This window comes from Lygodium microphyllum, chromosome 1 (assembly GCF_053477565.2).
Source record: "Lygodium microphyllum isolate KBCC chromosome 1, Lygodium_microphyllum_v1.1.10, whole genome shotgun sequence".
Classification (NCBI taxonomy): domain Eukaryota; kingdom Viridiplantae; phylum Streptophyta; class Polypodiopsida; order Schizaeales; family Lygodiaceae; genus Lygodium; species Lygodium microphyllum.
In genome coordinates this window covers 33706196-33730476 of record NC_141135.1, presented here as the reverse complement: position 1 = coordinate 33730476, position 24281 = coordinate 33706196, and the positions used below count along the sequence as shown (strand labels likewise).

The 24281-nt window shown below is 42.9% G+C and overlaps 1 pseudogene; it reads right to left on the bottom strand.

Annotated features, from left to right (window-relative positions):
* Window positions 1-23081: 23081 nt before the first annotated feature.
* LOC148040981 (protein RGF1 INDUCIBLE TRANSCRIPTION FACTOR 1-like) lies at window positions 23082-23572 on the bottom strand (annotated as a pseudogene).
* Between the last annotated feature and the right edge of the window lie 709 nt (window positions 23573-24281).

The window sequence follows — 24281 nt, the reverse complement described above, 5'->3', positions numbered from 1 at the left end:
CATTCAACTGACGCTTAATACCCCGTTTATCACAAAACTACTCAAAAGCACGTGATACATACTCACCCCATTATCTGACCTTAGGCATTTTAGCCTATTCCTAGATTGGTTCTCTACTAATGCAAGCCAACACTGAAATGTGCCTAAGACATTGGATTTTCTCTTTATGGGATAAGCCCAAACCTTACGTGAGTAATCATTTATGAAAGTAAAAAAATATTTTGCCCCACCTAGTGACTGACAGTGCATGGGTCCACATACATTTGAGTGCACAAGAGCTAAGGGCTCACCCATGCGTTTCTTATCGGACTTTTTATGCGTATTCCTAGTCTACCTTCCATATAAACAATGATCACAAGAATCAAAATGTGAAGAGTCAAAAGGAGAAAGATAATGCAAACCACAGAGCATTTTCATTCCTTTAAGGGACATATGTTCCAAACGAGCATGCCAAAGGGATACATGGGGGATAAAACCCACAGACAAAACATGATTTAAGGTAGCTTGAGATATAAGTAAGGGATAGAGGCTACCAGAATCGGCACCTGTTGCAAGCACAAGCCTGTCACGAGTAATCTTCCATGCAGAGTCTCCAAAAGACACAAAATACCTTGCATCATCAAGCTGCCTAGCTGACATAAGATTGTAAGTGAATGTAGGTACATGGTGGACATCATGCAAAACAAAAGAACTGTCATCACCAAAACACACAGAACTAGAGATGGTACGATAGATATGAAACTAATCTCTATAGGAGGGCGTCACATGAAATAACACACTCGAATCCAAAAGCCAACACTGCGCATACATAGAATGTGTCTTAGAAGCCTGTAAGGCATCACATGAAGAAGCTGCAAGTATGTAATCCTCATCTAAATCGGTGGCTTGCATGACATTAACCTCTTCTATCTTCACATCAAACTTTGCAGGTTACAATACTGTGCTCAGAAGACTTTTCCTGCACTTTCTCTTTTCCCGTTTCCTTGTGCTTATTATTGCGCATCTTATGGCATTGTGGCCTAATATATCCTACTTTCCCACAATAATGATAGGTAAGATTAGACTTTCATCCACAGGACTTACTATGGCCACATGACTTTGACCTGGACTTCTGAGAGTCCTTGCCCTTATGATCATTATCATGCCTGCCATGTCTGCCACCTCTAACTGTCAATGCATGTAAAGAGCGGGAAGCATCATTGTTTTTCCTGTTGATTTTCTCAGTCAATAAAGCACTCTCAACATCTTTGATTTTTAACCATCAAGCTTGTTCGTGCATATGGTAATGAAAGACATCCCATGATTCAGGCAAGGTGCCAAGCAAAAACCAATGTGGCCAAATCTTTCATGCCAAAATTTGAAGGGAAAGTAGAATCCAGGAGGAAGAAGCTTGGCGGTGAGAGTTATGGTGGATGGAGAGCAAGAGCAAGAGAGAGAGAGAAACTCAAAGTGGGAACTCCAACAACCACAATGTGTGTCGGGCCTTCCTTTATTCAAACTATCACTAAAAGAATAAATAATAAGTGACTATGATGGGTGCCTACCACCTGCAGTGTGCAATGGTGGGTACTGTCAGTGTAGTAAAGTATAGTAATACACGGGCAGCTAGGTGGAGGCGCCTTTACCTCCAAAAAAATTTACTTGCATCGATACCAGTAGTGCATGTAAGAGCACTTAGCTCATATAGGCTTTTCTTTCTTTCTCCTTTACCAAGATTACTTTTATAGAAGCAACTGATAGAAAATTTATCTTAATTTCTAGGGCATTTTGTGTCATTCCCAACCATCATAGTGATGGATTCTTGCTAAGACTTCATAAAACTATATGGACATTTCTTGTTGGTTATGTGATGAGAGGTGCCATCATAAAATATCCATGAGTTAAGTGGTAGATATTTCTTGTACTGAAGGAACATACTTCCTTAATGGTTGCCATGAATAACTCTAACTCTACTTTAGCCATATCAGTTATCTCCTTCTCTTTAGTCTTCATAGTGCCATTCTTTTCATCTGTCTTCTTGAAACACTAATATGCAATTGCATGTCCTTTCTTCTTGTATTAGAAGCTGTAATATGTCCCCCTCTTAACAAAAAATTTTAATTTCTAAGCAAATTTTTTTAATTACTCTCTCTCCCCACTGACAGTACATCAGGGAGAGAGAGAGATAGGGAGTGAAGTGAAGTGAGGGGGGCATGCAGCCCCCCAGGTGGAAGGGGTGGCAGCAATACCACCCACCTCCCCCCTCCTATAAAGCCTCGGGGGGGGTCACTCATGAATATATGTATATGTAATGTGAGTTCAAAATAAGGGGTTTTAAAACATAATTTTTATACATTTTTTACATACAGAAGGGTGTAACACCATATTGGGGAATATGGGAATTTCCCATAAGTTTGGAACATGTTGTTAAATCTTTGGATTTGTCATAACTTGAACACTATAACTCCAAATCGAGCGCTCTATAGCTCAATAGATTCCATTTTTCAAGCGCTTTCCAATGAATGGTTACATCATATGGTTTTGAGAAACTTATGGGCATGTTATTCGGGTGCCACCTTTTTAGTATTCAAAAAATGGAAATTGGGAGATTCCCAAACTCATTAATATTGTGTTGTGTCATATAAAGGGGTTACTTACAGATTGAATAGAAAAGGGTTGTGTTATATTCAAGAAAAATTCACAGATTAGGATATTTATAAATAGGCCATGAATGCACGTTATATAGAGAATATATATATAGTGAACCCACCGAGTATAAAGAGTAGCCCCCCCTCTCGTTAGCTGCACAAAGCGTCCCCCTCCCTGCATTGAATAGTGCCCCCTGGACGTCTGCAAGCAAGTTCTCCCCTCACTCTGTTGCGGACTACAGCAGCTGCACCCTCCTGGGCTTCAACAGAGACCTCCCCCCCTCCTCCTTGTTAGGTGAAACCCCCCTGTGCTCAGTGAAGGAGAGAGAGAGGCAAGAGAAGGAGGAGAAGAAGAGAGAGAGTGAAGAAGAGAAGGAGAGGGAGAGAGGGAATGAGAAGAAGAGAAAAATAAGAGGAAGAGGAAGAGGAAGAAGGGGAGAAGAGAGAAGGAGAAGAAGAGAGAGAGAGAAGAGGAGAAGGAAGGAGAGAGGGAAGGAGAAGAGAAAAGGAAGAAGAAGAGAGAGAAGGAGAGAAGAGAGAAGGAGAAGAAGAGAGTGAGAGAAGAAGAGAAGGAGGGAGGGAGGGAGGGAAGGAGAAGAAGAGAAAAAGAAGAAGAAGAAGAAGAAGAGGAAGAAGAGACAGAGAGAAAAAGAGAAGGAGAGGGAGAGAGAGGAGGAGAAGAAGAGAAGAAAGGAAGAAGAAGAGGGAGAGAGAGAGAAGTAGAAGAAGAGAAGGAAAGAAGAAGAAGAGGGAGAGAGAGAGAAGGAGAAGAAGAGGAGAAAAGAAGAAGAAGAGAAAGAGAGAGAGAAGGAGAAGAGGAGAAGGAGAAGAAGAGGAAGAGAGAGAGAGAGAGAGAGAGAGAGAGAGAGAGAGAGAGAGAGAGAGAGAGAGAAAGAGAAAGAGAGAGAGAGAGAGAGAGAGTTGGAGTGTAGAAAAGGTGTCGAGGGCCGTGTTAAGGAGCCATGTTCGAGAAGCCATTTTTTTTAAAGCGACCCCCCCACATCGGTGAAGGTCTCCTTACTCACGACCTTTCCTTCCCCAAGCCTGTCATCTTGAAGGCCCGTTAAGGTCAAGACTATCCAAATTCCGCATGATAAATGGCTCCCAAAAAGAAAGTTGCGGAAGTGTAAGTGCCAAAGCTATCAATGGTACCGGTAATGCGGGAGAGGCAAGCAGAGTGACCAATGCAACAAATGTCCCTACGATCATGAATCAAACCCAGGTTCTTTTGATATCCTAGGCTTTATAATTAATCTTGGTTAAGCATATTCTATATTATTTCAAGATGAAGGAATAAAAGGGCTAGCTACATGCATGGAACAAGAACGAGCCTTAGGATTTTTGTGTTTACTCCAGGTGATAGGTTGCATGCATGAAATGGTAGAGCATGGAGTTTGCACAAGTTTATGTGCATAGAATGATAGCTTTTACACACATAGAATGATAAGGTTTTTGCATTATTTCACATAAAATAATAGTTTTTAAACCAGTTGAATGCATGAATAATCATTTAGAATTCATGCTTTGCAATCATGATTAAAAGAAACACATGAAATGTTAGTTTCCATTCGTAGGATGCAATTGCACCGATGGATAGAAACTAGACTTTTATATACGCAAGTCACATGAGATTCGGTGCATTAGAAATAAGTATTCATTGCCAGGTATGAAGCGAGTTAAAGGTCGTTTAGGATGTACAAATTGAGAGCGGAATTTAGGTGACGGGAAGTGCTTAAAAATAGCTAAAAATTATGAATATCAAGGGAAAAATATTCACTGTCAAAGGCGGCGGCTCGATCCAGGACGATTTTAAGCGCCAAAGTGCTTTAAAGGCGCCCGAGCTACACTTGTTGATTTTTCATAATTTTTCAGACAGTCGTGCGGGTTGACATGAGCTACTGGCCAATGCGGGATGCTAAGCCGGACGCCCAGGATGTTTCAGAGCTCGATTCCGAGTCCGGACGGGGAAATGGCCAAGAAACCGGTCAAGATGCGAAGAGGTGGACAAAATTTGGCCAAAATGGGCAAGTGACCCTTGGGAGCCCAAATTTTAATGTAGCATGAAACTTTTCATGCATTTGAAGATGAAGAAATCGTGGAGAGGAGCACGCAGACATGCGCCGATTTTTTCGCCCCAATGTTGATCATGCCATCTCCAGCCTCAATGCAACCCCCCCCAATGATCATTGCCACTCATTCCCCTCTGGATGCAGACTCTATCGCCGCCCTTCGCCCGTCGAATGATGCCCTCTTTGAAGATCTCTGATTTCAGTCTTCTCTCTCCTCCCTCTCTCTCTTCTAAAGGCAAGTTCATGTGGGGAGAAGAAGGAAGAAGAAAGAATGGTGGAGGCTTGTCCGGCATGGATCGGATTGCTCCACGGGCTGGAAATGGTGATTGGTGATTGTGATGGACATGAAGTGCTGCTGATTTCCAAATCTACAGCCATGGACATGAAACCCGAAACACGCAAATAAGCGGTAATTTAAAATTTTCAAAGGAAATTTGAGCTTTTATGGCTTTTGATTGATGAAATGCTGTTCATGTGGGATAAAAATTGTTCATGTTACTGTTTTCTATGAGTTCTTGCTGGTCATAATCAAAAAATCAGAAAAATATGCATTTTGTGGGTCAAGATAATATGCTAAAACACGAAAAACATGAAAAAACAAGGGAAAATGAGGGTTTTTGGCATAAAAAGGGGGAAGTAAATAGGAACATCAACTAAACTCTCATTTTTTCTACAAGAAGGAACTAAGGGCCACAGCCCATAACCTGTTCTTAATTTTCAGCAATTAAATAATGCATAAAAATAAGGGAAAATACAAGAAAATGGTGGAAAAACCCTAAAAAATAGGGGAAAAATGCGTTTTGGGTTCCGAAAAATAAGGATAAATAAGAGCAATGTTTGTGAATGTTTGTGGGGACTGAAGCATGAGGATTTGCCTCAGTTCAACCCCGCCTTCTTGTTCTAGTGTGTCTTTTTCTAGTTTTTTCACATAAAATGATGGTGAAATACCCTATAAATCTATCCAACGATGCAATACTTAAACGGGGAAGGGTAGAGAAGTTGAAATATGTCTAAATGCCGTGTGAAATGATGGGAAAGTTGCTGATTTCTATGCATAGCATTTAGGACGGATGATAATTAAAATTAAGAGCTTAGTAGCACGAGGAGCACCTCGGTGCTAGGCCCATGCAACGAAGCACGAACGGTAGTTGGAAACCATTAAAAGAATGATTTGCACTTGTGCACGATACTGTTTTGCTAAATGTTTGAGCACTAGACATCCACCAAATGCATAGAGCATGAAAAGAATTTAAGAGTATCGGTAATCAGCTCCTGGACATGCATTGCAATTGTTATGAGGACATGACCTACGTTGAGAGGCAGTGAGATACCCATGCTGTAGGCTAGTCGTGGGATCCTAAAGGGGAAATTAAGTAAGGACAATGGTACATTCTTGGACACGCTTATTGGGTACCTTGAGCGACGTTTGTGCGAAATGTCTAAATGTTGAGCGACGCATCGAGGGGCCAATTCCCAAGGTGTAGGAGAGTCGCAGAGGGTTGACGACATTCACCCGTAGGAGGAACTCCATGTGTATGTGATTCGAGCCTTTTGGCTATGTGAAAGGGACTCCCTCTGAGGAGTAATATTGGGTCAGGATCAGTTGGACTACAACATATTACAAACACAATGTGCAGGAAGGCAAAGATTTTGATAGACGCTCCTGGCCGCGAGGCCGAGGGGTTGTCTTGTGCATAATGACGAGGTCCGGCTAGTGCATGAGCCAGTGCCGGCCCGTTTTTAGGTCCATCAGTGGTGCGTCTGTCGGGAGCCGCGTAAAAGTGGCGGTCCTCGAATCCTGGTTTTCTAGGGACCAACTAGCAGTTTATGCCAAAGGATACTGAGATTGATCCGTTATTTATTGATAAGAATCGTCTAGCAGAAATCCAAAAGCAAGAAAGAGACGAAAGAGCTAGGCGACGTGCTGAAATTTTTAGGAGATATTCCCCTAAGCGTAGCGGTGCTGAACCCTTACGAGGGAGTGGATCTAGTGGTCTTAGGACCACAAGCAGTAAGTTAGGAGAAGGTGGAAGCTCTAGTGCTCCCCTTCCTTCTATAAGCCAGTCCACGTCAAGTACGGGAGGTGTAACCCCACCGTTCCTTATTCCTAGTGCAAATCCAATCCTCGTCATGGCGCAGCCTATTGCAATTCCAGCAGGAACGACGGATTTGGCGGCTCTAGGTTACCCGCTACCCATTTTTAATGGGTTAGTTGAGGAAGATGCGGAACTCCACATTAGGGAGTTTCAAAAGCTGATGTTTAACTGTCGCATTCAAGAGGAAGGACATTTGATGATGTTCTTCAATATGACTCTCAAAGGAAGAGCCGCTATATGGTATCATGGTTTAGAAGCCGTAACCATATTGAACATTGATGCATTTTATGGAGCTTTTCGAAGGGAGTTTGCCCCTGAAAGGGGTGGGCAATATTGGTTGCGTGTACTCAACATGACCCGCCAAGAACCGCACGAAGATATTCGTGCTTATGCGAAGAAGATAAAAGAGGTTTTCCGTAAGTTGGACACCTCTATCCCTATCCCCGCAGCTGCCCAATTGCAATATTTCCTACATGGTTTGGAATTTAATATCCAATTGCAGTTGAGTAGTGTCCCCTTGGGGGATATAGATACTGCCATTACACGAGCACAAGAGGTGGAATCCTGACTACAAGCAGCCTATGCTTCTCGCGGCAATTCGAATATGGGTTTAGTATTGGGAAACAATGTGGCAATGACCAATGGCAGTAGTGGTCAAGGGATAGCGATGGCTAATCCTAATGGGAGAGGGAACATGATGCAGAATGTCCCTTTATTACCAGCTCCCCCTAGCATGTCGATGCCTACGGGCAGTCAAATGGCTCCAAGTAGTGGAGGCCAGGCGGTCAATTCTAACACCATGCCTGTAGCTCAACAGCCTGTGCCTAATCAAATTGTTAGGCCGATTGAACGACATGGTAATGACCAAGGCTATGAGTCGAGTTCTTCCAATGTTCTTGGCGAGGTTAAGGACATGATGAAGCATTATACCGACATGATTACGGAGCAGTATCGACAAATAGCCGTTGATGTCAACTTCCTTAAAAAACAACAAAATTTAATAGGAAGTAGATACCCAGAGGAGGGTGCACCTTCGAGGTTTAGTTGCAAATGGTGTGGTGGGCAGCACTATCCAAGGAATTGCCCGAATGTTAAGTGCGACATTTGTGGAAAATCCGGCCATTTAGTAGCTACTTGCTGGAGTAAGATAAGTTCCCTCCAGCGAGGAAGTCGGCAACCAGGGCCTGTTAATCATCGTGCCCCAGGAAATGATTCCCAGCGAGAGGATGGGCCTAAACAAATACTTCAACGACCAAAGACTACAGTGGAGGAGCTACCAAGTGGTAGTGGGGTTAGTTTGATTGAGGCTGTACGCGTTAATGATGCTGAAACCTCTAATCTGCGAGCTGTTCTTACAAGAGGTCAAAAGGGTAGAGGAGCCGACAGGGATAAGCCTATCGACGGAAACCCTAAACAAGGCGACAAAGGAACGCAAGTTTTGGATCCTGCCATGGAAGGGGGACCTTTGAAGCCCGTGGAAAGTAAAGCCGATAAGGAACCACCAAAGAAGAAGGTGAAAGTTAAGAAAGAGGCAATAAAGTCGGTTCAGCGACCTAAAGAGCGGATGGTTTGGCGTGAAAAGTGAGCTCTATCGAACTATCATGAATTCGATTTGGCGAGCTCTCTTTGCGAAGTCAAGCTGGATATGAATCTTTTACAGCTTATTAAGCTTTCCCCAGGAGTACGTAAGGAATTTAGAAAGATCCTACGTACCGGCTATATTGTAGAACCTTTGGGTATTGCGCGAGTTGGTGATGACTGGTTTGAGCATGCTGAGAAGCATTGCCCAAGGGTTGCAGCTTATGTCGATGGGATATTAGTAGATTATGCCATTGTCGACACGGGATCATCTGTTAACATTATGAGTTCTGAACTGATGGAAAGGTTGGGTCTTGCGATTCAGAAAGATACCTCCACAATTCTCAGAATGGCAGATGATAGTTTGAGACAGCCAGAAGGCTGCATTACTAAGGTCCATGTCACTGTTGCAAATGTAGAATGCATGTTGGACTTTAGGGTGATTCGTTTTGCAGGGCGGCCAAGTTACCAAGTACTACTTGGACGACCTTGGATCTTGCAAGCAAACTGCTAAGTGGATATACCCGCCGGTCGATTGATATTCGGCAGAGGTGCCCAGCGTGTGGTGGTTGATGCTTATCCTGAGTCCCCGCAGAGTGAGAGAGCTCCTCTATCTTCTATAGAATTGGAGACATTAGAAGATTTATCTGCCAGTGAGACATCATCGAGTGATGAGTCCAAAGAGGGATCCACCACAGAGGACATCTATCAGATCACTTTGAATGAGCCGATAGAGGGCCAAGATCGTATAAGAGATGCAGATGTTACCGAGCTAGACCTTGGTACGCTTGGTGATTCGCGGCCAATCAAATTAGGCTCTATGCTCAGCACAGCAGAAAGGGAGGACTATGTGGCCTTGATCCAGGAATTCCGTGATATTTTTGCCTGGAGTTATGATGAGTTGAGAGGCATTCCTCCTAGTCTTGCTGTTCATACAATTCCGTTGAAAGAGGGCAGTCGTCCTGTACGACAGAAAGTAAGGCGTATGCCTTTCGAATTGAGGGACGGGCTGTTTGAAGAGTTACAGAAGCTTCGAGAAGCGGGTTTGATTTTTCCTGTGCAACACACGGAATGGTGTTCGCCAGTTGTGATTAGAAAGAAGAATAATAATCAGATCCGTTTATGTGTAGACTTTAGGGAGCTGAATAAGCACACAGTTAAGGACTATTACCCGTTGCCATTTATTGACCAGATTTTGGATCAATTAGCGGGTAGGGAGATATATTCGTTTATGGATTGCTTTGCAGGATATAACCAAATGGCAATTGCAGAAGAGGATAAGTTGAAAACAACTTTCATCACTGTATTTGGTACTTTTGCGTACCATGTGATGGCCTTTGGTTTATGCAATGCGCCTGGTTCGTGGCAACGAACAGCAGATAAGACATTCGGTGACATATCTCCTGAAGAGTTGAGGGTGTTTATTGATGACTTAGGGGCCGCTACCGTGAGAGAAAGGCAGTTGATCATTTTAAGAAGATGCTTTGAGCGCTGTAGACAATTTTGCATCGCCCTAAACCCACGGAAGTGTGCTTTTGGAGTACCTTATGGGCTATTGTTGGGTCATGTGGTCAGTTCGGTAGGAATTGCGACAGACCCCGAGAAGGTCAAAGTTATAGTTGCCATGGGACCACCACGCACTCCGAAAGAGGTTCATAGCTTTCTGTCTTCGGTTGGTTACTACCGTAGATTCATCAACGCCTTAGCAGAAAGAACGTTGCCGCTTACAAATTTATTGTCCTTTAGCTGTTCGTTTGTATGGGGTGACCCTTGTAAGGTAGCATTCGAGGATGTGAAACAAGAGCTAGCAAGAGCGCCCGTTTTAAAAGCACCTAAAAGAGGTGAGGTGTTTTATATCTTTTCAGCAGCCACGATGTATAGTATCAGCTGCTGTTTAGCCCAAATTTGGAAAGAGAAGTGGTACCACCCGATTGCTTTTGCTAGTCGGAAGCTAGGGGTATCCGAAATCAATTACACCTACATGGAGAAGCTGTGTCTAGCGATGGTCTTTGGGACCAAGAAATTTAGGCATTATATTCTCTATGAGAAAGTCGTGCTTTATACGAAGGCGGAGGGACTTCGATTATTGATGAATAAGCTACAGCCGCCTGACCGTCTGGCGAAGTGGTTGATCACTTTGCAGGAATTCGATTATGAAATCAGGAGTAAGCCACCAAGGTTGCAAGGCATCGTGGAATGTCTTGTGGACTTTGGGGAGCCGAAAGAATCTATGGCTGAAGGTAGTGACATGGAGTTGTTATTTAAAATAGATACGGCGTCTATTCCCTCCTGGTATGCTGCAATAACGCATTATTTATCAACGGGAGAGGCGGGATCCGAATTATCTAAAGCTGAGAGAAGGAAAATTAAGCAGCAAGTGTTAAAGTTTGCTTTGATCGCAGGTACATTATATCGGCAAGGGGTTGATGATATCTATTGCCGGTGTGTGATGCCTGATGAGGTGCCCTTCATTTTGGAAGAGTGCCATGATTCTGCTTGCGGTGGCCATTTTGCTGGATGGCTCACAGCACAAAAGGCTTTAAGAGCAGGTTATTGGTGGCCTGCCATCTTCCAGGATGCGTTTGCGTATGTTAAGCGATGCGATATTTGCCAACGACATGATAGTCGAGAGAATAGGAAACGACCACTCACCCCTATTGTGGCGATACTTCCATTTGAGAAGTGGGGAATAGACTTTGTGGGTCCTATTACTCCGTCGTCGACTACGCAAAAGAGGTACATCATTGTCGCAACTGACTACTTCACAAAGTGGTCAGAAGCACGTGCAACAAGGAAAGATGATGCTAAAGAAACTGCTAGTTTCCTCTTAGAGCAGATAATATGCCGGTTTGGTCTGCCGAAAGAATTAGTGTCAGACCGCGGAACCCATTTCCTGAATAAGGTGATCAAAGGTTTGACAAAGTTGTGGAACATCAAGCATAACAAGACAACCCCCTATAACTCGCAAGCCAATGGGCAAGTTGAAAGCACCAACAAGCAGCTTGTGGGCATCCTGTCCAAAATTGTGTCGGAAAAGAAACGGGATTGGGATAAAAAGTTATACGTGGCAGTGTGGGCTTATAATACGACTTTCAAACGAGCCACTGGCCATACCCCGTTCAAGTTAGTATACGGGGAGGAGTGTGTTTTGCCTTTAGAGATTGAGCTGCCGACTATTCGGTTTGCCATCAATCATTCTTTGAGCGGTGAAGATGCACTTTTTGAGCGCTTGACGATACTGGCACATTTAGATGAGCTTAAGCTGCAGAGCTTATTGCACCAAGAAGTAGCGAAGCGCCGAATGAAGCAGCTACACGACCTCAAAGCCAAGAAATACACCTTCAAGAAAGGACAGCTTGTTCTGTATTATGACGCATGACGTGAATTATTCCCAGGCAAGCTAGAACCCAAATGGGATGGGCCCTATAGGATCGTTAGAATAGGAAAGAATAAATCTACAGTGTTGTTAGCTGACCTTGAGGGGATAGAATTTAAAAATAAGGTTAATCTTAATAAGATTAAACCTTATTACTTCTGATTGCACTAATGCTATGACTGCCTTGCAGGTCTAGGCAAGATCGATCAAACATCTGCAAGGAAATCGTGATAGAGGTTGATGGGTCGTCTGATCCCTTATTTAGAACACCCATATTTAGAACAGAGGTATCATCAGGGGAAGCTCATTTGGTGGAGCAAAGGATACAAGGTGATTGAGCAAGAAGGCGGGACATTTATTTGGGAAATCAAGGTCTTCTACCATCACTGCCTACAAATTTTGACGAGCATCCTTGTTGAATTCAATGATGATGGAGGGATGGAGCCTACAGTCCACCCGTTGAATATGCTGAATTTCGATTACCATAATTACGAGTAGAGTCCGGGATGGCGGGATATGTAAACCCTTTATGGACGTACACCTTGTACTTTGATGGGGCGTCCAGGGGTGCATGTAAAAAAGGAAGTGTAGGAGTTGTCATCCGAGACCCCCGACGACGCATTGTCATGAAGTTAGCTGCTTATCTCGGGGCGAATTTTACTAATAATATGGCCGAATACAAAGCCCTGATCATGGGTTTGAATATTGCAAAGAAGGGTGGTATCCGCCAGTTGTTGGTAAAAGGGGACTCTCAATTGGTTTTAAATCAACTCAATGGGATGTACATGGTACGAAACCCCATCCTTTGTATGTACCATCATACTGCCATAGCCCTGCTAGACGAATTTGATAGAGTGTCTTTTCAGCTGATTCCACGGAATTGGAATCAGTTTGCTGATTCATTGGCTAATCTTGCGTATGAAGAAGACCTCTTCTTTAATTGTGGCCCTTGTCCCGATATATCTATTGACGATGAGACAGGACCTGGTTGCTTGTGGGGTATGCTTTCTGAATATGCCCTCTTTGGCAGACGATGGTTGATCTGGGTGATGCAAAGGGTAAGCGAGACTCATCTGCCTTTATTATCTTGGACCCACAGACTGGTTAGACGACATGTGATGCGAACACCTCTTGCGATATACGCAGGAGGGATAGGTCATAATTTAATGCACCTAGTTTAGGGCTATGCGCCTTTGTTCCCCTGGGAATAGTATGCTTTGATGTCTATCATGGTTGTTCCCAGGTGGATGTTCTACATAGTATTGTTTTATTTCATTAGGCCAAGAGGGCCGATTCAGTTTTGTAGTGAAGTGTTTCATTTCATTAGGCCAAGAGGGCCATTTCCCTGTCTAGTGCGGGTGCGTTTAATCAGGTTTTTTGTTTTAAGTGTTGTGCTGGACAAATTTCGTGTTTTGTGGAATTTGATGGAGCCTGGAGGAGCCTTTGCTGCGATGGAAGCTTCTTGTGGTCAATCCAGGTGATATCTCTCCTTTACGACTACCTTTCCTTCCTGTTATATGTGTATTTGTACTTGTCGAGGGGATCTATTTTTGTTAGGGATCGGCAACCAAGGCATGAAGTCCCAGGTTTAGGCTAAGTATGTTTGAGGGAGGTCGGAGTAGTCATTGCCTCCTGTAAAGACATTGTTAGACATTGAAAGACCTGTTTGAGAAGGAAGTCCTAGTGGCCCTGTTCTGCCAGCCTGCTAGGCAGCCGTTCTAGGAGTTCTTGTTAGTAGTGAGGCAGTTAGAGAAGCCTGCTAGAAGATAATAATAATGATGCCAAGAAACTCTGTACATCCTAAAAGATGAATATCAATACGAAGGTGTGTAAAAAGGGATTCTAACCCCTATCAAAGAAAAGAAAAGAAATGAAAATATATAAGCCGTTGCTCATTGCCTTGCGAAGGCCTGGTAGGTTCCTGGGGACGAGTCAGACCCGGGGCCGATACCTTGTCTTCCTAGGGGTGGCTTCTTGCTGGATAAATAATACCAAAACAAGGAAGGGTGGAGCGAAAATAAAAGTGAGTGTTAGAAAATGATTAAGTGTCGCCTTGCGAGGGCTTGGTAGGTTCTTGGGTGCCGAGACAGGTCCTGAGACCGATGCCCTGTTCTCCTTGGGTCACTACGCTCAGCTCCCTCCTTTTTACATGCCCAAGTATGTTCATCCAATACAAACCCCAAAAGAAGACATGTACTGGAAGAAAGTACACTTTGATCAGGCTATAGGAGTCCTCGCCTTGTAGGAGCTCCTAGTTGTGTTGTCTTTAGTTGGTCAGTAGTTCAGACTACCACTTAGGGCAACCTCTTTGACAGTTCTTTTCAGTTTGGCTGTGTTGGAGCAGCTGGTTAGTGACTCGCTTCGGATCTTCTATTAAATGATGCTAGGCCTACTCCTTGTGGATGTTATGCCTTGGTTCTGCCAGGGGTAGGGGGAGCATTGTGCTGAGTTTTATGATGATAATTGTTTTATATCAGTTTGATGCTTCTTTGGTTGTTTATGTGCAGATATGTTCGTGGATTCGACGGGCTGTGTCGCCCTATCCCGTGGTCACCAATGAGAGCGGAATTTAGGTGACGGGAAGTGCTTAAAAATAGCTAAAAATTATGAATATCAAGGGAAAAATATTCACTGTCAAAGGCGGCGGCTCGATCTAGGACGATTTTAAGCGCCAAAGTGCTTTAAAGGCGCCCGAGCGACACTTGTTGATTTTTCATAATTTTTCAGACAGTCGTGCAGGTTGACACGAGCTACTGGCCAATGCGGGATGCTAAGCCGGACGCCCAGGATTTTTCAGAGCTCAATTCCAAGTCCGGACGGGGAAATGGCCAAGAAACCGGTCAAGATGTGAAGAGGTGGACAAAATTTGGCCAAAATGGGCAAGTGACCCTTGGGAGCCCAAATTTTAATGTAGCATGAAACTTTTCATGCATTTGAAGATGAAGAAATCGTGGAGAGGAGCACGCAGACAGGCGCCGATTTTTTTGCCCCAATGTTGATCATGCCATCTCCAGCCTCAATGCAACCCCCCCCAATGATCATTGCCACTCATTCCCCTCTGGATGCAGACTCTATCACCGCCCTTCGCCCGTCGAATGATGCCCTCTTTGAAGATCTCTGATTTCAGTCTTTCTCTCTCCTCCCTCTCTCTCTTCTAAAGGCAAGTTCATGTGGGGAGAAGAAGGAAGAAGAAAGAATGGTGGAGGCTTGTCCGGCATGGATCGGATTGCTCCACGGGCTGGAAATGGTGATTGGTGATTGTGATGGACATGAAGTGCTGCTAATTTCCAAATCTACAGCCATGGACATGAAACCTGAAACACGCAAATAAGCGGTAATTTAAAATTTTCAAAGGAAATTTGAGCTTTTATGGCTTTTGATTGATGAAATGCTGTTCATGTGGGATAAAAATTGTTCATGTTACTGTTTTCTATGAGTTCTTGCTGGTCATAATAAAAAAATCAGAAAAATATGCATTTTGTGGGTCAAGATAATATGCTAAAACACGAAAAACATGAAAAAACAAGGGAAAATGAGGGTTTTTGGCAAAAAAAGGGGGAAGTAAATAGGAACATCAACTAAACTCTCATTTTTTCTGCAAGAAGGAACTAAGGGCCACAGCCCATAACCTGTTCTTAATTTTCAGCAATTAAATAATGCATAAAAATAAGGAAAAATACAAGAAAATGGTGGAAAAACCCTAAAAAATAGGGAAAAAATGCGTTTTGGGTTCCGAAAAATAAGGATAAATAAGAGCAATGTTTGTGAATGTTTGTGGGGACTAAAGCATGAGGATTTGCCTCAGTTCAACCCCGCCTTCTTGTTCTAGTGTGTCTTTTTCTAGTTTTTTCACATAAAATGATGGTGAAATACCCTATAAATCTATCCAACGATGCAATACTTAAACGGGGAAGGGTAGAGAAGTTGAAATATGTCTAAATGCCGTGTAAAATGATGGGAAAGTTGCTCATTTCTATGCATAGCATTTAGGATGGATGATAATTAAAATTAAGAGCTTAGTAGCACGAGGAGCACCTCGGTGCTAGGCCCATGCAACGAAGCACGAACGGTAGTTGGAAACCATTAAAAGAATGATTTGCACTTGTGCACGATACTGTTTTGCTAAATGTTTGAGCACTAGACATCCACCAAATGCATAGAGCATGAAAAGAATTTAAGAGTATCGGTAATCAGCTCCTGGACATGCATTGCAATTGTTATGAGGACATGACCTACGTTGAGAGGCAGTGAGATACCCATGCTGTAGGCTAGTCGTGGGATCCTAAAGGGGAAATTAAGTAAGGACAATGGTACATTCTTGGACACGCTTATTGGGTACCTTGAGCGACGTTTGTGCGAAATGTCTAAATGTTGAGCGACGCATCGAGGGGCCAATTCCCAAGGTGTAGGAGAGTTGCAGAGGGTTGACGGCATTCAGCCGTAGGAGGAACTCCATGTGTATGTGATTCGAGCCTTTTGGCTATGTGAAAGGGACTCCCTCTGAGGAGTAATATTGGGTCAGGATCAGTTGGACTACAACGTATTACAAATGCAATGTGCAGGAAGGCAGAGATTTTGATAGACGCTCCTGGCTGCGAGGCCGAGGGGTTGTCTTGTGCATAGTGACGAGGTCCGGCTAGTGCATGAGCCAGTGCCGGCCCGTTTTTAGGTCCATCACAAATATACTAAACACATTATATGCATGATGGGTAAGGATGATTAGAAAACTCTGCATAGTACCATACTAAGAGAGATGGAAGGGACGCATGCATCTAGACTGTATCCTGAAGGCCTATATGAAGAGTCTTGCGTTGCCAAGTGTGTTAACTGAACTTGTGTTGAGATGACAAGCTCAACACATGCGGACATTGATGATGGACCGCCTGGTTAGATGGGTCCACATGTCTACACTTAGCACGTCGGTGGTCATTATGACTCTCACATGGCCACTGACTCATTACTTATTATATTCAGGTTGTTACACCTATTTACAGCTGGCATAGTTATAGCGCCAGTCGACTAGTGTAGTCGGTTTTGCATTGTTTGACTTAGTAGGCCACTTTCCTTTTATGTTGTATCTTATCTATACTTTGTGTACATTGTAAAGAGTGTGGAAGAAGAAGAAATCAGCAAGAAAACGTTTTGGCCTCCATCTCTCTTCTTGTCTCTTGAGTGAGCTTCTCCTTGTGCATTCTGTGTGTGTTCGGCACAACATCTTGAGCAACCCCCTCCACCACGCGATTCTTGACATGGTATCAGAGCCGTGCCATTGAGAGAGGCTGATTTCGAAGGTTGAAGCAAAGGAGAAGAAGCAAGGTTCGAGCAAGCAAGCCACGGGTAAGAAGCTCTCCCATCCTTCAACTCTTTCTCTTGGATAGTGCCTGTGGAGGCACCGGAAGCAGGGCAGAGCAAAAATCTCAGATTGTAGTGAGATTTGGTGTGCGCGAAGTGTGCTGTGTATTCCGCAGATAAGCCGTTTAGGGCTTTTCCGCAGTTTTTTTGGGCATCTGAGGCCGTTTTAGGGCCCGTTTTAGAGCCGCAAGATTGCAGACAGCAGTTTCAGGGTACGCTGTGACTTCGACTGTATTGACCGAAAGTGGGTGCGCAAGTTACCGATTTTAGATCTGTAAGTTCAAAGGTGTTTACCAGTGAGTAAACACAAGGTTTATCTGCAAACAGGTTGCGGATTGCATGTATTGTTGAGTAGACAGTTAAAAAGACTGTCTAGTGTATTGCTGTGCACTACAGGTCCAGGGTTGCAGAAGATTTACTTGCTGTTGGTATTAATTTTGTGATAATGGCAGAGAACAGTGGAAGTCCCATCATTGAGAAGCTCGACAAGAACAACTACCCTTCATGGAAGTTTCGTGTCACGAACTTCCTTATTGGAAACGGCCTCTATGAGTTTATTTCAGGTGAAGAAAAGGAGCCGGAGATGAGTGATCCTCCAACTGCAGAAGAGACAAAGGCACGGAAGGAATGGAATGCAAAGGATAAAAAGGTCATGTATTGGTTGTCTGCAGTAATTGACAATAATATGCTAGGACACATTAGAAATGCAGAGAATTCATATGCAGCTTGGACCATACTTGAAAGTATGTTTTCTGTAAATACAAAGGCATGAAAGATTCAACTCAAGCAAGAGTTGAATACATTAAAGAAAGGGAAGATCTCTATAAATGAGTATGCACTGAAGGTAAGAAGCATTGCAGATGCATTGGCAGCGATTGATGCAATGCCCGATGATGATGATTTGGTATCGTCTACCTTGGGTGGACTTAACAATGAAAAGGCTTGGAAGTCTTTTGTAACTTCTGTATATGTCAGAAAGCCATTTCCAGATTTCGATGAGTTAGTCTCCCTTATGATCACTGAAGAGATCAACATGTAGAGTGAGACATCTGAAAGAAGTGGTGAACAGGTCCAAGCTTTCTACTCTAGTTCAGGAAGGGGACGTGGCAGGTTCTCTTCAAGAGGCCGTGGTATAGGACGTGGTAGTGACAACCAGCAAAACAGATTGAATCAGCAATTTGGCGATATGCAGGTTTCAGGAGGTCGTGGTAACTTTAGAAGTAGGGGGAGCTTTAGAGGAAGAGGTGGATGGCAGAACAGAGGTTCTAACAACTCTGGTATTGTGTGCCACTACTGTGGCAAAATAGGTCATATTGGATGCAATTGCACTGATGGACAGAAACCTAGACTTTCATATATGCAAGTCGCATGAGATCCGATGCATTAGGAATAAGTATTCATTTCCAAGTATGAAGGGAGTTAAAGGTCATTTAGGATGTACAAATATACTAAACACACCATGTGCATGATGGGTAAGGATGATTAGAAAACTTTTCATAGTACCACACTAAGAGAGATGGAAGGAACACATGCATCTAGACTGTATCCTGAAGGCCTATATGAAGAGTCTTGCATTGCCAAGTGTGTTAACTGAACTTGGTTAGAGGGAGATGAGTAAAGAACTGGAAGAATAAAAGACCCTTGGTCGGGTTGCAAATAAGGCATGTCCGTTGCCTTGGTTGAACAGTTAATGCTTTGGGTTAGGGTTAAGATGCCATAAGATAAAATCCAAGGGGAAGAGCAACTCAAAATAAGTTAACCTACCAAGAACATTTTCTTGCATGATCTTGTTTGAGATTATTGGGATCTCGCCAAGTCACGAATGATCCAGGATCAGATGTTGGGAGCATCCAAGAAAAAGGAATCACACCTTAGCAATTGGTCGTACAAACAGCCTCCGAAATGTCTGTGATTGTACACTTAAGTACATTATTTGATCTCCTTTGCTCAAGGAACTAATTCAAGGAAAAACATTTAATGCTTCAGGTTAAAGCCTAGAGGGAGAGGCAAGAACAATTACCTTCGACTGTCTGCCTAGCCCTGTCCAAGGGGGTTGTTAGCCGCACCAGGTATATGGACCTAACCCGTCGTGAGAGGTCTCTCTGTGGGTGCTACTTGGAGCGGGAGGATGCTTGGGTGCTAGGGAAGGCTCTGGCTATAAATTCCTTGCCTCCAAATCCTGCATAAGAGGCCAACATGACTCGAGATGGGGTCTCAAGGCCCGTGTACTAGTCTATGTGCGGAACTTGGAGCAATAATCCTGTAGATTGCTGGGATACCCTTTGAGCATGATACTTGATGTAGTCTGGGATTATGATAAATAAAAAATAGATATTTGAGAAAAAGAAACTTGCTTGACAATGTTTTTGTGTCAGTGCCTAAGTTACGTGAAGGAACCAGTGATTAAATTGATTAATTAAGGAAGCTGCTTTTGCATGTCAAACGTGATGTGGTAGGTAATTAGGTAACTAAGCAAATTGAGGAAAGTGCGGTGGACATGACTTGGGTCCATCCTACGGAAGGGTGGTCCCCGTTAGCTGGGAACTTTTCTCAAATGACGAGATATCGAGACTAAGAAGACCTAGTATCAGTAGATTTAGAATCCCGATTTATGTTGTTTTAGGGGAAAGGAATGGGACTATGCCCTATGGTAGAGAGGTTGAGCTTCACATCCCTCTAGTTTCCCATTCTCCATGAACCAAGTGCAACATGAATCCGCTTCGACTCTGTTGTTCCCACACAAAGTGGTTCATCTGGAGCTCGATGCTAGATACTTCCTAGAGACCTTGCTGATATGAAAGGAACCCTGACTTCAGGTCGATCCTAAGTGGGAATGGTCGGACACTTCCGCTCGAGGGAGACTCGGGAAGACCTAAATCGCAAACCTTGTGACATCCGATGCGAGTGCCGGAGCTTTCTAAACCCTCCTCTCGATGGGCTGCTAAGACGTGTTCCACAAGCAGACGAGCGGACATGTTATAGAAGCACTCTCCTTGAAACTTTTTCTTATCATCCTTCTTTGTTTTGTTACCATTGGTAGTAGAGGAACCACGTTTTCCTTTTGCATTGGTGGAGAATGTAGCATCTCCATTTCTATCACCTTCTTGGGCTTTAAGCCACAAATCTTTCTCCATTAGTAGTGCACAAAATTCCTCAAATGTCAAAGATTGGTGTCTCACCTAAGTGTTTAGGGTGGTTACTAGTCCATCAAACTTTAATGCACAAATCTAAAGAGATACCTCTAAGATAGCTCCTCATTAGTCTTTTGTATCCCAGCACAACCATCTATTTACATAGATTCTTGATTTGAGTGATGAATACTTCAATTTTCTCTCCTTCAGCAAACTTCTTTGCTTCTAGTTGATTCTCCAAGTTCTAAATCCTTGTTTGATTTCACATTTTATACTTACTCCTCATCAGTACGTTCCAAGCCTTTGATGCCAGCACAGCCTCCAGAAGCTCATATGAATCAAGTGTTGAGATATCGAGCTCCACTCGTGATACGCCAGGGTGACCGTTGTGTATTTATGTCACCGACTTGTCAGTTGCAGATGCGGTTGGTACACCGCCCCTGAATAATAGCTACATGATAGCTATCCTTATCTACTCTAGTTCGTGGCTCAGTTAGTATGCCACCTTAGTTAGTTGAGTTTGGTTTGAGACCCATATCTAGGGTTCTTCTATTTCTTTGTACTTGAGTTCTTTTGGCTTACACAACTAAGAAGAGAAAAAAACTGTTTTCAGCCTCCACCCTTGTGTGTATTCCCCCATTGTGCAAGCAAGAAAGCTACAAGTGAGACTCCTTCCTTCTCTCCCACAATCTTGACATCAAGGATAATTGTAATTTTAAATTTCCATAAAGTGTAGTTTGTACCATCTAACTTTCCTTTACTAAAGGTTGGTGGACAAATCCTTAGTGTTTGAATTATCCAATGCAATAGTACCACCATCTGATGTGCTAGCACCACTACCTAATGCAACAGATGTCATTTCTCCTCTTTGATATTGAAGCCCTTGCCTCTTGCATACTCTATACTCCTTGCCTCTTGCAGTGGACAAAATCTAAGCAAGAAGTAAATAATACAAAGAAAATATAAGAAGAATAGAAACTGCTTTAATTTCAAATGGCCTAATAGAAAGATAGCTCTATCTACCTATTGTTTCCATTGTGAAGCTTAGATAGCAATCCAGACAAATGATAAGTGAAGAGATTAAGGCTAGCTAGAAGAACTCTAATTGGGTGGAAGATAGATTGACAATGGCTTTGGATGGGTCTTCCTTTTATAGTTTGAGAAGGTAGTTTAGTCGACACGTTTGACCATATTATGAACCTTCTCTAGTTAGCCACGGAATAATCCCTTTACACCATCACGCTAGGGCACTTCCCCCAAACCCCAAAGTAGGGGTTGGTGATAGCTCCCACACTTTGCAATTTGATACATTGTGCATGAGTTGCTACCAATATACCTACTCTATCTAACCCAAAGGCTAAATCCACAAAATGCACATTTTTGCGATCCAATCATATAGACCTCATTTGATATACAAGTCAAAACCCACCAATTTCCATGCTTACACATAGCTTGTCCTCATAAAGGGGTCCTTACAACCTAGAGCACTATGGATCATTGGTGGCACCTTACGAGAGTGGGGTATTGATTATATCTAGCACCCACCATCTCCCGCCCCAATAAGTCTTGATATTGGAGCTCAAGCATCCTCTAACAAAGGCCAAGAAGCTTACTATAGATCAAAAAGACCAGAAGCCACACAAGACCCCAATGCCTTACTTTGATATCAAGCTATATTTTGAGGTGGAGCAACTCAAAGGGAGGCTAATGTACCAAAGGCCCTATTTTCCAAGCATATCATGCACATTTACTCGCTTGAGAATGCTACTAATTTTCAAATTGAATGGATTGAACATCTTGAACAATAGCTCACCGCGGCAAGAGTGGAGCAGAATCATCTTTAGCAAGCTATTTGGGTGGGTCCCTACTACCTGGAAATCATTGCTATAGAACTCTTCTTCCACCATATTCCCTAGCCTCTACACTAGAACTGCATGTATCTCTAGCTCCAATAGAACCATTTGAACCACAATCCACTTCTGCTCCTCCCACTTGCACCTCCCAATCCTTGCCCTATGGAGAAGCCCAGGGAAGCACCAAAAAATGCCCAAAAACTAGGTTGTAGATGGCATCTACAATTTCCAACCTTCAAAATCTGCACAAATTTTTGCTCTTCCACCCCCAATGAGGAACACCCAAACCCATCCATCAAGTACACAAAAGATTGACATTCTCATCATCTTCAAGCTCCCCCTCTTCCATGGATAGAATAGAAAGCATAGAGGGAGAGATGCAAGAAAGTTGTGCCACACAAAGAGAGAGAGAGAGAGAGAGAGAGAGAGAGAGAGAGAGAGAGAGAGAGAGAGAGAGAGAGAGAGAGAGAGAGAGAGAGAGAGAGTCATGGAGAGGAAGAGATAAAAGGAGAAGAGAGAGGAAGTTACAACTTCTTTCAACTACCTTTTCTTCCCACGACTCCTCAATCTTCTCTTTTTTCTAAATTATTATCAAAAGAATATTTTTACATTGCTATGGCTCAAAGATTCAATGACCTTTACATGAGAATAAACACCTAGTTTTTTCCTTGCCAACTTACAAAACATGGGTTAGGACTTTATAGTGGTAAATCATGCAATTTTACATAATTATTTTATGATAAGAGCATCAATATTACAAAAGAATGTAGCCAAATCCTAGGGAAATGTCAATGGAGAGTCCACTCTAGTGGCTTCTTTTTGCACAAATCTTAGGTCATTTCTCCCACATTGAAATATGAAGCGTCCTCATCATTCATGAACAAGTAATTGGAGAAAAATCATAATTAGCTCAAGAAAAATATATTCATCTTCATCTTTCTTTGGTTGTGTTCTTCTTGATTCTTAGGTTGTATCTTCTTTTGGGGGAGGAAAAAGAAATCACATACATACATGCATCGCCATTTCACAGCGAGGCAAAAGTGATTGCAAATCCTTTCCCTGCTTCACATAAGCATCAACCTTGCAAGCAACATAGAAATACTTGAAAGCATCCTGCAAGCTCCTCTCACATGTGCTATAAACATTGCCAGGTCCTTTTGTGGGCTGTGGTTGAGGACGTTGGTTAAGAAATACAACCTTAGCACTGTTGATTATATATGCTTGGACATGCAACAATCTATCAACTTCTAAATATCATGCAATCTAATCACATCATGGTATACATATCTGCAGATTTGAAGGAATATGTGGAAGGCATGGCTAGAAAGGCAATGTTGTCAAATTCCAACACTACAATTGATGCAGTAGATGTTCTTCTCATTCTTCTTCGATTCCAAATGAGGAGAGCAGGCTGTGAAGAATTTTTTAGACAATAGTTCCTCCAACCGTAATGGCTTTTGAGGAAGGATTGTGAATGTGTAATGCACCATTGTTGCTAGAGAGGGTTTGGACTGTGCAATGCTGCGGCTATGGTGATAAATTGAACACATACACAAAAACACACACACACACATGCACGCACACACACACACACATAGAGAAAGAGATGGGAAGGGGTTAGAATATGTAAGGAAGAATAGAATGCTAGGAATCTAGAACTATCTAGCTCAGCCATGGCTCTGATACCATGTTGATAAACAGGGATCTAGATTTAGTTAGCTATGGTGCATGCAAATCAAACACACGATACATTATCAAAATGAGAGATTGTAACTCAAGTGAATTAGGTTCCAAGATAGATTAGCTTGGACTCATAAAGACAGTCTTGAGTAACTTGAACTGATAGTTCCATTCATAAAATGAGTGTCAAGTACATGCTTATATAGCTTTTGGGGATAGTACCGTTGTACTCATTGTGCATATGGGATTTTGAACATCTCTTCCTAGAGCTTCTAGAGCATACATATTTGTCATATCTCCTAGCCTCTTTAGGGCATAGATTAAACCTCTATGGGCATTCATTTGGCCTCTATGGCCAAGAATCATTTGCTATTCTCAACAATCTCGAGAAACTAGATGATGCAAATATTAGATCAGATGTACAACCCTTCACCCTTGTATTGTGAAAGAGATGGATATTAAGTAGAGGATACTACTACTATGCAAATCATCTTGCTTACCTCTAAAACAATTAAAAGA